A 12,928-nucleotide genomic window follows, 5' to 3' on the forward strand; every position below is an offset into this window, starting at 1 on the left:
GCTGATTAGCTCAACCTCGGTCGTGGGTAAGATTTTGGAGTCCATTGTGAAGAATGAGATTTCTGAATACTTGGAAGTGTATGGTAAAATAGGGCAAAGTCAGCATGGTTTCATTAAGTGGGAGGGCTATACCTGACGAATCTGTTAGAATTCTTTGAGGAAGTAATGAGCGGGTTAGACCAAGGAGAGCCAATGGATGTGGGCGGCATGGTGGCTTAATGGTTAGCACTGCAGCCTCACAGTACCAGGAACCCGGGTTTGATTCCAGCCCCGGGCAACTGTCTGTGCGGAATTTGTACATTCTCCCCGTGTCTGTGTGGGGTTCCTCCAGGTGCTCCGGTTTCATCCCACAGTCCAAAGATGTGTGGGCTAGGTGGATTGGCCATGCTAAATTGCCTGTAGTGTTCAGGGGTGTGTGGGTTATGGGGTGATGGGTCTGGGTGGGATGGTCCAAAGGGCGGTGTGGACTTGTTGGGCTGAAGGGCCTGTTTCCACACTGTAGGGAATCTAATCTACCTGGACTTTCAGAAGGCCTTTGACAAGGTGTCACACTGGAAGCTGCTGAGTAAGATCCTTATCTTGTCCCATGGTGTTACAGGTAAGGTGCTAGCATGGATAGAAGATTAGCTGTCTGGCAGAAAGCAGAGAGTGGTGATAAAAGGGTCTTTCTCAGGATGGCAGCTGGTGACAAATGGTGTCTCGCAAGGGTCAGTGCTGGGATCAAAATTTTTCACTTTATACATTAACAATCTAGATAAAGGAACAGAGGCCATTATAGCTAAGTTTGCAGATACAAAGATAGGAGGAAGGACAGGTAGTATTGAGGAGGCAGGGAAACTGTAGAAGGATTTGGACAAGTTAGCAGAGTGGGCAAAGAAATGGCAGATGGAGTGCAACGTGAGAAAGTGTGAGGCCATACACTTTGGTAAGAAGAATAGAGACATGGACTATTTTCTAAATTGGGAGAAAATACAGAAATCTGAAGTGTAAAGAGACTTGGGAGTTCTGGTCCAGGATTCTCTCAAGGTTGAGTCTGTAGTTAGGAAGGCATTTATTTGCAGAGGACTTGAATATAAAAGCAGGGATGTACTTATGAGGCTGTATAAGGCTCTGGTCAGGCCATATTTGGAGTATTGTGTGCAGTTTTGGGCCCCATATCTTAGGAAGGATGTACCGGCCATGTAGCAGGTTCAGAGGACATTCACGAAAATGTTCCCAGGAATGAGAAGTTTAAAGTATGAGGAATATTTGAGGATACTGGGCCTATACTTGATGGAGTTCAGAAGGATAAGTGGGGGATCTAATTGAAACTTACAGAATACTGAAATGCCTGGACAGAGTGGATTTTGTGAAGAATGTTTCCGTTGGTAGGAGAGATTAGGGTCTGAGAGCACAGCCTTAGAGTAAAGGGAAGATCTTATAGGAGGGAGATAAGGAGAAACTTCTTCAGCCAGAGGGTGGTGAATCCATGGAACTCACTGGCTCAGAACGTTGTGGAGGCCAGGTCATTGACTATATTTAAGACTGAAATAGGTAGGTTCATGACTGTCAAGGGGATCGTGGGTACAGGGAGAAAGCCGGAGAGTCTTGATGTACTGAATGGCCTAATTTCTGCTCCTATATCTTAATGTTTTATGGCCATAAAAACATGTTAATCCTAGAAGTAAATGCCTTGTGAACTCAGATTTTTAACTTTTGCACTATTTTCTTTTTAACTGCTGGAAATGGTTGCCTTTCTTTTTGTTCCAGGCTTGTTAGATTAATAAGTATAATGAGTTCAGCAAACGGTACAGGCTGGCCCTTGGAGTGAACACAACACTGAACCTCTTGAATTCTATCAACAGGAAGTTCTGCTTTACATGAAGCAAGTTTGAGCAGTGTGATGCATTTTGGAAGATATTGCATTTTCTTGTGACTACAGTTGAATGCTCTACTCTCTTTGTTTCTTTAAATTTTCATTTACATATATCTTTCAGTTTCCAAATTGTTAAAATCCAGGATCTGATGTGTAAGCTAAATTATTCTCTGCAGCATTTATTTTGATGTTCACTTTTATTAAAACTTCACTAGTCGGTAGGAGTCCTTTTTTTCTCTCAGCTTTGCGAGTTCAGGTTAGCATTCAATGCTGCATTCCAGTTTGCAAGATTGATATCACCTTTGAGTTAATAATGCTCCAATGGAAAGAAAATGCAAAACAATATATTCCAAGGATTTGCAAACATTGTAGTTTACTGTACAATATTATCAATGCTATTTTAGACTGATGGCTGTTCGCTCAATATTAATAACATTTTAAACTATTAAATAGGCAATTAAAAGCTCAAAGAATCAGCAGTATAGAGGCTTTAAGTGTACCTCTTTTTGTTTCAGCCCAAAATTTATTCCTTTCCTGGCAAAAGGCGACAAATTAAACTTATGCTAGAAAATAGATTGTAGTTTTTATCTTCATCACTTGAGCAGATGACAATGCTGACATTGAACCAAAGCTAATTTGAATTTCTTTGAAATTGATGGGTATGAAAATCACTTGAGTCTGTAGTGGGCAGCAATCTATTCTATCTATTGTGTCCCAAATAATGATAGTACAAAGTACTGATGTATTTCCATGGAAACAATCATTTCCTTTTTGAATTTTTTTTGTTCTTTTAATGAATGAAAGTCCTCCCTTCCTTCATCTGAAGTTGTTGAATACTTGCTGAAATAAAAGTTCATGGAGGTCAGTCGCTATCTGGTTCTACATTCAGTTACCATTATTCATATATGAGCTTAACACTGTTTATCAAAAGGCTATTATTCAATCATTGAGATATTTTAGTTGAACTGGGTCCCAATGACTCTACATGCAGAGAGGGTAAATCATACAAGGTCCTTGGCTGATATACTGTTTCCCAAAACTGGATAGTGCACTCACTAAGTCAACTGGAAGACTTAGAATGATTAACTTATAAAAAGATGCAGGAGGATATTTAACTCCAAGGGTATCAACAGCTAAATTCTATTTTGTCCTTACCTGAGATTTACTTGCAAACTTTACATTTTAGATCCCTGGTTAGTGATTAGAGTTGCTGTAGCCATTACACTCACAGTTCGGTGAGATCTCAACACCAAGAAGAGGGCATAAGAAGTTGTCTTACATCACTGAAAATATTAAAAAAGAACCCTTAAAAGATGAGAAGAGAGGAAAGGCGGACATCAGGCTAGATAAATGTTAAAACTTTAATTTTAACTGAATCAGAAAATAGGTTTTCTTTACTCTTATATCTCACCCTCCATAAAATTACTAAGTTTACATAAGTTGAATGTGTTACCTTCAATTTAAAACTTTGGCTCAAGACAGGAGTGTTTAAAGTAAATAACGTTAGCCACTGTTTTTTGAAACTCTTTATATAGTGTTATGTGATTCACAATGGCTGATGAAAATTCACTGTCTGTTGACCAGTATTGTGTTAATATAAATATCAATTAGCATCTTTCACTTTTGACCATTTGCTTTTTATTTATTATCAGTATAATTTAAACCTGGCAGTATCATGTTACCTGTTAAAGTATACCACAGAGTCTAGTATGATATTAAGTGATGTAAACCTAAAGAATAGCAGCTGTGGGATTGTTTACTGTGTGAGGCATAGCTCACTGTTAAAGGTATAGTTTATTACCATTTTTTATTTAAGTGGGAATTATACAATTTATTATGGGAGGGTGCATTAACAGATTTATTAATGTCACTGATATAGCTCTGCACTTCACAATCCAGTTTTTCTAAGAGTCCAGAAATCTCAAGGTATAATCTGAACATTGAAAAGGATATTTTTCATTTCTTCTACTTGATGCACACAATGCGATAGGTAGATAGAATGACAAGAGAAACATATCAAAAAGAGAGTTGCATGACTATACTTGTGTTTGATTTTTGTAATCTTCTTCAGTTAAGGTGGAAGAAACATCAGGAATGTTCTACTATGCGCAGAATTTCTAGGGCCTTTACACAAATAAGCGATCATTAAAACATTGATAATGAGAAGGTTGTGAGCAACCAATAGAAATCAATGGGCAGTACATAATTAATTTTACAATAAGTTACCAACAGAGGCTGAGAAACAGGAATTGCTGGAAGGGTCAGCAGGTCTGGCAGCATCTGTAGAGAGAAATCAGAGTTAATGTTTCGGGTCCAGTGACCCCTTGTGTTCTGAGGAGCGCCTCCTAAATGTTGTAACTGTACGGCATTCACCATATTCTCTGGAAGTTCAATCCACATAAGAACCAAGTAAAAATGTTGCTCCTCATATCATCTTTAAAGCTTTCTCCTCTCACCTTAAAAATATGTCTTGTCTTGAGATCGCCTATATTTTATACACGTTTGGATAAGTTCATGAATAAGAAATGCTTGGAGGGATGTGGGCTAATTGCAGGCAGATGAAACTAGTTTAGTTTGGAATTATGGTCAGCATGGACTGGTTGGAGCGAAGGGTCTGCTTACATGCTGTATGATTCGATGACTATGTCTCATTTGACAGAACATGGATGTTTCAGTCCCGATAGGGCTTCTTCCAGTCTTCATCTGTGGAGGTGAGGATTCTCTCTCCGTAGGCAACTCTGGAGCCTAATATCGGCCATACCTTCATCTGTACAGCTCTCCCTGTCCTGAATTGGGCTGTTTTCTCCTGTAAAAGGGAGGAATTGAATGAGGCAAAAGTGGGTTGGCACAGCAGTTAGTCATGGCACAGATGGCTGAATTGTGGTGAGGTATCCTGAGTGAGTGAGTAGGCAGCACAGAGGCCGTGCAAGAAGGTTGGGGGAGGGATGTTGCAGGCAACAGTGAATGTGATAGAGCATGTGGCTTGGTGGGAGATGGGTGCAGTACCAGAGAAAGAGTAAGTGTAAGGTAGGAGGAAGAAGAGTGTCATACTTGTCTTGGCACAGCAGAGAAAGACTGTACAGCACCGTTGATTTTTTTCCAGAAAGGGCGGATGGCACTGACCCTGGGTGGTGACCTTGGAGCAGCTTGCCATAGCCTAGTGGTGTGGCTTCCTGTGCCTTGCAGTAGAAACTCTCCAAAAGGTTCAATGCTTAGTCAACTCAGACAAAAATTACATAAAATTCAGCCTTGTGGTTTTCCCATGTCTTAGAATTAAACATTGGTCCAGGCAGGTAATTTGACCAGAAGAAGGGCATTATGACAAAATTGTATCCTTAACTTTCCCCAATGTTAAAATGCTGTACTGATCAATGCAAAGCATGGCTGTTATATGCAATCTACACTGACAATGATATTGTGCTCTCTTCCTCTGAGATCTGAATGGGAACAGTTATTCTAGATGCTAACATGTTAGGACTCTGACCGATTTGAAAAGTTTCATTTTCAGACTAAGGGGGACATGCACAACTGTCTAGTCAAAATGCTCCCATGCAAATGGTTTATTTGATCCATTTAGATCCATTATTATAGAACATAGAAAAGTTCAGCACAGTACAGGCCCTTTGGCCCATGATGTTGTGCTGTAGAATAACCCTAATCCAAAAATAAAATAACCTAACCTACATTCACCTCAATTCACTGCTGTCCATGTGCATGTCCAGCAGTCACTTAAATGTCACTAATGACTCTGCTTCCATGGCTACCACTGGTAAACTATTCCATGCGCTCACAACTCTCTGGGTAAAGAACCTCCCTCTGGCATCTCCTCTATACTTTCCTCCTAACACCTTAAAACTATAACCACTCATGGCAGTCAATCCGGTCCTGGGGAAAAGTCTCTGGCTATCGACTCTATCCATGCCTCTCATTACCTTGTACACCTCGATCAGGTCACCTCTCTTCCTCCTTCTCTCCAGAGAGAAAAGTCTGAGCTCAGTCAACCTCTCCTCATAAAACAAGCCCTCCAGTCCAGGCAGCATCCTGGTAAACCTCCTTTGCACCCTCTCCAAAGCCTCCACATCTTTCTGATAATAGGGCGACCAGAACTGGACACAATATTCCAAGTGTGGTCTCACCAGGGTTTTGTAGAACTGCAGCATAACCTCGCGGCTCTTAAACTCAATCCCCCTGTTAATGAAAGCCAAAACACCATATGCTTTCTTAACAACCTTATCCACCTGGGTGGCAACTTTGAGCGAGCTATGCACTTGAACACCAAGATCCTGCTGTTCCTCCTCACTGCTGAGAATCCTGCCTTTAATCCTATATTCAGCATTTAAGTTTGACCTTCCAAAATGCATCACTTCGCATTTATCCAGGTTGAACTCCATCTGCCATTTCTCAGCCCAGCTCTGCATTCTGTCAATGTCTTGCTGAAGCCTGCAATAGCCCTTAATACTATCAATGACACCTCCAACCTTTGTGTCATCAGCAAACATACTACCCCACCCCTCAACCTCCTCATCCAAGTCATTTATAAAAACTACAAAGAGCAGAGGGCCAAGAACAGAGCCCTGCGGGATACCACTCAGCACTGACCTCAAGGCAGAATACTTACCATCTACAACTACTCTCTGCCTCCTGTCAGCCAACCAGTTCTGAATCCAGACAGCCAAATCACCCTGTATTCCATACTTCCTGACTTTATGAATGAGCCTGCTGTGGGGAACCTTATCAAATGCCTTGCTGAAGTCCATGTACACCACATCCACTGCTTGACCCTTGTCAACCTGTCTCGTGGCTTCCTCAAATAACTCAATAAGATTTGTAAGGCATGACCTACTCCTCACAAAGCCATGCTGACTCCCTTTAATCACGCTATGCTTTTCCAAATTGTCATAAATCCTATCCCTCAGAATTCTTTCCGAAACCTTGCTGACCACAGACGTAAGACTGACTGGTCTGTAATTTCCAGGGATTTCCCTATTCCCTTTCTTGAAAAGAGGAACAACATTTGCTTCCCTCCAATCTTCCGGTACGACTCCCGTGGAGAGTGAGGAAGCAAAGATCTTCGCCAGAGGCTTAGCAACCTCCATTCTCACTTCCCAGAGCAACCTAGGATAAATCAGGTCTGGCCCTGGGAACTTATCAATCTTAATGTTTGCCAAAATTTCCAGCATATTTTTCAAGGCTTTCTGAGTTGTTGGTAGTGTCGTGAACATTGATTTAAGTCATTTATTTTGCAGCAAATAACTACAAGTAAGTGATCCAAGAAGTTGCCACATTACTTTGGTATGAATATATATATAGCAAATATAGAAGCCACATAACGATCACTGTTTCCCACCCAAGTGGCATGGGCATCACTTGCTGATCCATCATTTGTTGTCACTCCCCAGTTGCTTTTGAGAAGGTGATGGTGTATACATTAGGCCTTAATAATTTCGTGCATTAGTATTAATAGACTGTTAGGGAAATCACCTTATCATTGAAATGCATGTAATATGAACATATTTAAACTGTGAATCCACTGCATTTCAGATGCTACAAGGCAGAAAGTGCCCACTAAAATACTGCCGCTAACTGTATTTCTTGGTTATCCTGAAGGAAATTGCCCAGAGGAGGATATTAACTCCCTGCTTTGTGGACAGGGACATTTTTGTGCTGGTTGGTGAATGGTAATGTGCAAAGGAGGCCATACCATGAGACTGAGCCAGCCAGATTGAGATGGCATTCCAGATCAGTGCAGTGTCCCAGGTTAAAATATATGTTGAGCAGTGCAGGAAGAAGGTAATGAATTGACTCATAACAGTAAGCACCAACATTTTCTCTCTGTTACCTTTCACTTTCAGGAACACTGCCAACCCCCAATTCCATTACACACATCTCTTAATGTGCCCCATCAATTGCAACTCACACTACTGTATGCATAATGTCCACTCAATGGCTCTCACCCACCCCATCCTCCCAACTATTAACCCTTCCTGTCCCCTGCTTTTCCTCCTGTCCCACTGTGGATATTTAATCACTTCTCCTGCTCCTGCCTCATATCTAACTATTCTCCCTTGCATTTCTAACATATTCAACTTCTCTCTTTGATTTATTGCAAGAAATATTGGCTCACAAAGGGGTGGCAGACATAACATTCCTCGTCACATATAAGGAGAACATAGTTGACTTGACTGGAGGAGAAGAGGGCAATAGCTCCACATGCAATGGAGGCTTCACAATGAAGCCAGAGTCACACATTGATAAGAAGCTTTGAGACATGTAGCCTTATCCAAACATCTGTTGCAGAACCAAAGTGCAAAAATTGTATCAATGGAGTGAAATTCTGGCATTCATCCTCTCTGTTAGCACTTTCCCTGAATAAAAGCTACCCTTAAACAGCACAAACCATATCCTTGCATACTTTCAGTTCAATGCGGGGATGTGGCAGCTCTGAAGCATTGTCTTAAAAACCAAAAGAACTCCGGTTCTGAGGAAGGTTCACCGGATTCAAAATATTAACTCTGATTTCTGTTTGCAGATACTGCCAAACCTACTGAAGCTTTTCCACCAACTTCTGAAGCATTGTCTTCCCAAGTTAGCTATGAAGTTTTGTTCAAAAATGGCAAACGCAGGTGAGAATTTTAAGTTGGCAACTGAATAGATTTGCTCTTTTGGCATAACAGAGAGGAAATTAGTGGAAACAATGTAGTGGTCATGATTGCTTGAGGCCATAAATTTGAATGTTAATTCTTTCCTTCAGTGGATGCACAATTAATAAAACTTTCCCTAGCAGAGCCTCTTACTAATGTCTGATACTTATCCACCAAAGAGAAAATAGTATATTACTCTGCCCACCCTGCATGCAGTGGTAACCATTTTGTTTCACTGTTGCAGAACTCAGTTTATATCAAAGATGGCAAGATTTCAGCCTTGCACCCTTATGAGCAATTTGGAAGATATGGCTGAGATGACTGATGATCCCTATCCTTCATGATCACTTTTGTGTTGTTTTCTCTGTTCCCAATGACCTTCCAGCCATTGCATGTTACTATTCATCCTTTTGTATAACCATTAATATTCATGATTTACTACCTGACCCATGACTTTGCATGTTACCATGCTTTAATCGGCCATACACTCTCTTCATATCAAGGCCAGAATAATTCTTGCTTGTGAAAACTCCGCTTGCACAGCTCTTGATTCCGCTTGTGCTTTATGGGATTACATTTCACTATATTCATTCCTTCAGCAACCCAAACCAATAAGCCCCATCCCCAGACTTGATTTTCATACTTTCACCAGGACTTGGTGGACTGCACCCAATAAGCCTTTGGCAGTTACTGACCAAACTCCCAGACCGACCGAGACCTACCCTGTGACTGAGCAACTCCAGCACCAATACTATTGTCTCCACAAAACCCTGAATAATGTGCATGAAAGTCCTGAACTGGTTGCATTTAACCTGTAGGACTGACAATGACCTGGTCCCTTAACTACAAGGATACTGATCCCTGGACTCTGTAAAGACCAAGCACTGGGTGACTGCGATCAACTCTGTAGACTGGAATTGGACGAACCCCTTGACTAAGTGTGCTGGCACCCACTAACTGACCGTAGACCTCCTTGCTCCAATAAAGGCCTTGTCCCGTTTGACTTTCAGACATGGTAATTTGGCAATGTGCTGAAGATGCTGCTATCACATGCTGTAGGTGTAACATGGACATAGCTTGGTCCCCTAAAGCAATATGCCTCTCCCATTAAGTGTTCAGTGCACTGAAAGATGCCTTTCCTTTGTGCTAAAAAGCACTACAAGCCACAAAGCTTCCAAATAATTAATGACGTGAGTTAGTGCTAAGAATGCAAGCTATGAGCCATCAGATGTGACCTGTGTTTGATGCCTGAGGTACCTGTATGTCCCTGCACACAAAGCAAGCTGATAGATATACGCAAGTCTTACTGTTACCTGAATGGCAATGACTCAAATGGCAAGCTGCTGCTGCCAGATAACCACTCTAACTTTCATGTTGGGAATTGGTATTGTCCAGTTTCTCGAGCACAGAGAGAATTGGGAGGTGCACAGAAATGGGGCAATTTAAGCTAACAATGAAATAAAAATGAATGGAAACTGAGGAGTCACTGCTTTTTGGCAAGATTCTGATGTCTCATTTAATCCCTAAGGGGAAATGTAGGAATTTGTAAAGGATTTAAATTTTCCATTTCCGTTATCATTTTTCCCATTCTCTTGCTATTGCCCACACTGCTCAAGGGAATGGAAAACTCTGCCTGTGGGGTGGTAACAATGTTTGGATTATTCATGAGATAGTAGGAACTGCCGATGCTGGAGAATCTGAGATAACAAGATATAGAGCTGGATGAACACAGCAGGTCAAGCAGCATCAGAGGAGCAGCGAGGCTGACATTTCAGGCCATTTCTGAAGAAGGGTCCAGGCCGAAACGTCAGCCTCCCTGCTCCTTTCTGGATTATTCATGTTCGGTATTTTGAAATTGTGTTCTTCATCTGCTGTCATTGCCTTTTGTATTGATGGATAGTTTATTTGGCTTGTGTACTTACTCTGTTCTCTTCTGTATAAGTTGTGTTAGGGGCGCAATACCAGGAAATTACATTTGGAATGAGAATGCTCAAGTCTGTTTGCTTCAAATTCCTTTGACTTTTATTTTAAACATGTTAGTATCTCATTCAAATTAACAGGTGTGAAGGCTGAAGTGATCATGATAAGTATTTGTGTGTTACCATAGTTTAGTATCCAAGCTGTTTATTTTTATTATATAATAGCAGAGGATGTCAGGGCTGAGGTAGGCTATTTGGCTCAATAGGAGTGCTCTGTGATGCAATGAGATCATTGCTGATGTGACAATTCTCAACTCAACTTTCCTGCTTATCCCAAGGTTTTAATTGCTTCATCTATAAATATCCAGCTCAGAGAGATTCACTTTGTAATGAATAATTTTCATTGTACTGTCTTTAGTAAAGTTTTACATTGAGCCAATTGCAATGAAACTTCATTTGTATAATGAAATGCATATGGATAGGTCTAGTATAGCCTGGATGTATTTTGGACAGTATTAACCACCTTCTCTGATGAATAAACAACTGAAACAATGGCTTGAAGTTATTCAGTTTTTAATACGTTGAACACAAGCGATAGTTAACAGATTTTCACAAAATGGAGAAACTAGGTTACACCAATTTTAGATAGACACAATTTTCAGAGTACTTAACACAACTGAGTTAATCTGTCTCTAACACAGATGTTAATAACCACCATGTCAGTTTCAACTCTCAAAAAAAATCAAAAATGTGTGCAAAGAAAGCATACCTCATTGAAGCTTTGGTGGCACAGATCATTTGCTACAGCTCTAAGCAAACTGGAGGAAAAAATAGTGATTCAACTTCAAGCATTTATGGCAGCCCAGTGATTCTGACAGCAAGACCACTTAATGAACAAATGGACTATCAATTAAATCGCTGTGATTATGTTTTAAAAATGTCTGATTATTACAGTATCTAAAGCTGTTATTGATTTTGTGACGGCCAAAGGATGTGGCCATTCACCTGCTCGTAGCTTTAAATGGATCTGCCACTGTTGGATCATTTGGAGCAAATGTAATTGCAGCCAATGACCTACATGAATTTTATAACAAAATGTTCTGAAAGGAAATAAATAACTGATGAAAAGGTCTGTATTGCTGAGAGAAATGAATTGTAGTAACAGGATACAGTTTTATATTGTCTATATTGTCTATTTTATATTGGCCCAACTTTAGAAGTTCGAAGCTTCAGGAAGATGAACTATGAAGATCAAGAAATAGTTTGAACATTTGAAAACGAAAGGGCAACTGTGAATAACTGGATGCTTGTTAAGGAAAATTCATATAGAAAGCATCTTTGACTAATTGACAGTTGATGGAAATTGTCAATACTCATGTAAAGTCTTCAGCTGACAAAGGAGCAGCAATCCAAAAGCTTGTGTTTTCAAATAAAACCATTGGACTATAACCTGGTGTCGTGTGACTTCTGACATTATCTACTCCAGTTCAATACCGGCACCTCCACATCAGTGTTATACACCTCAATTGCCACATCACTGAGTGTTTCCTTTCTGCTGGTCCTGTAGCACCAGTGTGCAGTATGCATGGTTATTGGAGGCACACTGGCCATTGCAGGGATGCAAGTAGGTGTTACTCAGGGTGTAAACAGGTTATAACAGAGAAACCAAAGACTTTGTTGATTTGGAAGGTGTAGAAAACACATTGTAAAACATTTGGGACTTCTCTAGTAGCACAGATCAGTATAAATGAGGTACTCCATCCTTGTCTCTCACAATCTAAGAAAATTCCATTGGAGTATTGGCAGGATCAGAAACCCTTGGGTGAATCATTCATCACTGCATTTGACATCTCCAAGTATTGGACAGGGTCTGTAACAATAAAATCTCTAGTCTCCTGTTGAATTCTAGTTGCGATTACCTGAAAGAGATTGAGGTCATCCTCTGCCTTCAGTTAAGATAGTTCTCATTTGTACTGCTTTAACATCTGTCTGCATTGTAAGAGTAATTATCACACAGTTTTTCACAACCATTCACAATTCCAAGATGCAAATTCAAAAGCACAATTATTCCTGATTTTAAATGCAAATTCAGATGGTTCTAAGAAGGATATTACTTGTTGGTAAATATAATTTAAAAGGATAAGATAAAACCTGCATCTAACACGAGCCACTCTTCAAAAACACCTCATGAGTAAATTAATCTGAGATGATTAGTGGTTGTAAAAGGCACTGCATAAAGGCACTTTTTAAAATCAAAGTTGGTTATCAGAAATCAAGGAATATAGAAAGTGTCTGGAATATGTCAGAAGGCAGCTTAACCTGTCAAAATCTTTTATCAAGGCCATGTCTGCAGCGTCAAAAGTGATTGAGAGAAGGAAATTATCCCCTTGTCTAGGCATAAATCAGTAGACAAATGATGAGGCAGCCCAGCCTCTTCTTTTATGGTTGCTGTTGGTAAAATGGTGCAGCAGGAAATATGACATTTCTTCACACAACACTGTCCAATAGGTTAT

This window comes from Stegostoma tigrinum, chromosome 3, assembly GCF_030684315.1.
Source record: "Stegostoma tigrinum isolate sSteTig4 chromosome 3, sSteTig4.hap1, whole genome shotgun sequence".
NCBI lineage: Eukaryota > Metazoa > Chordata > Chondrichthyes > Orectolobiformes > Stegostomatidae > Stegostoma > Stegostoma tigrinum.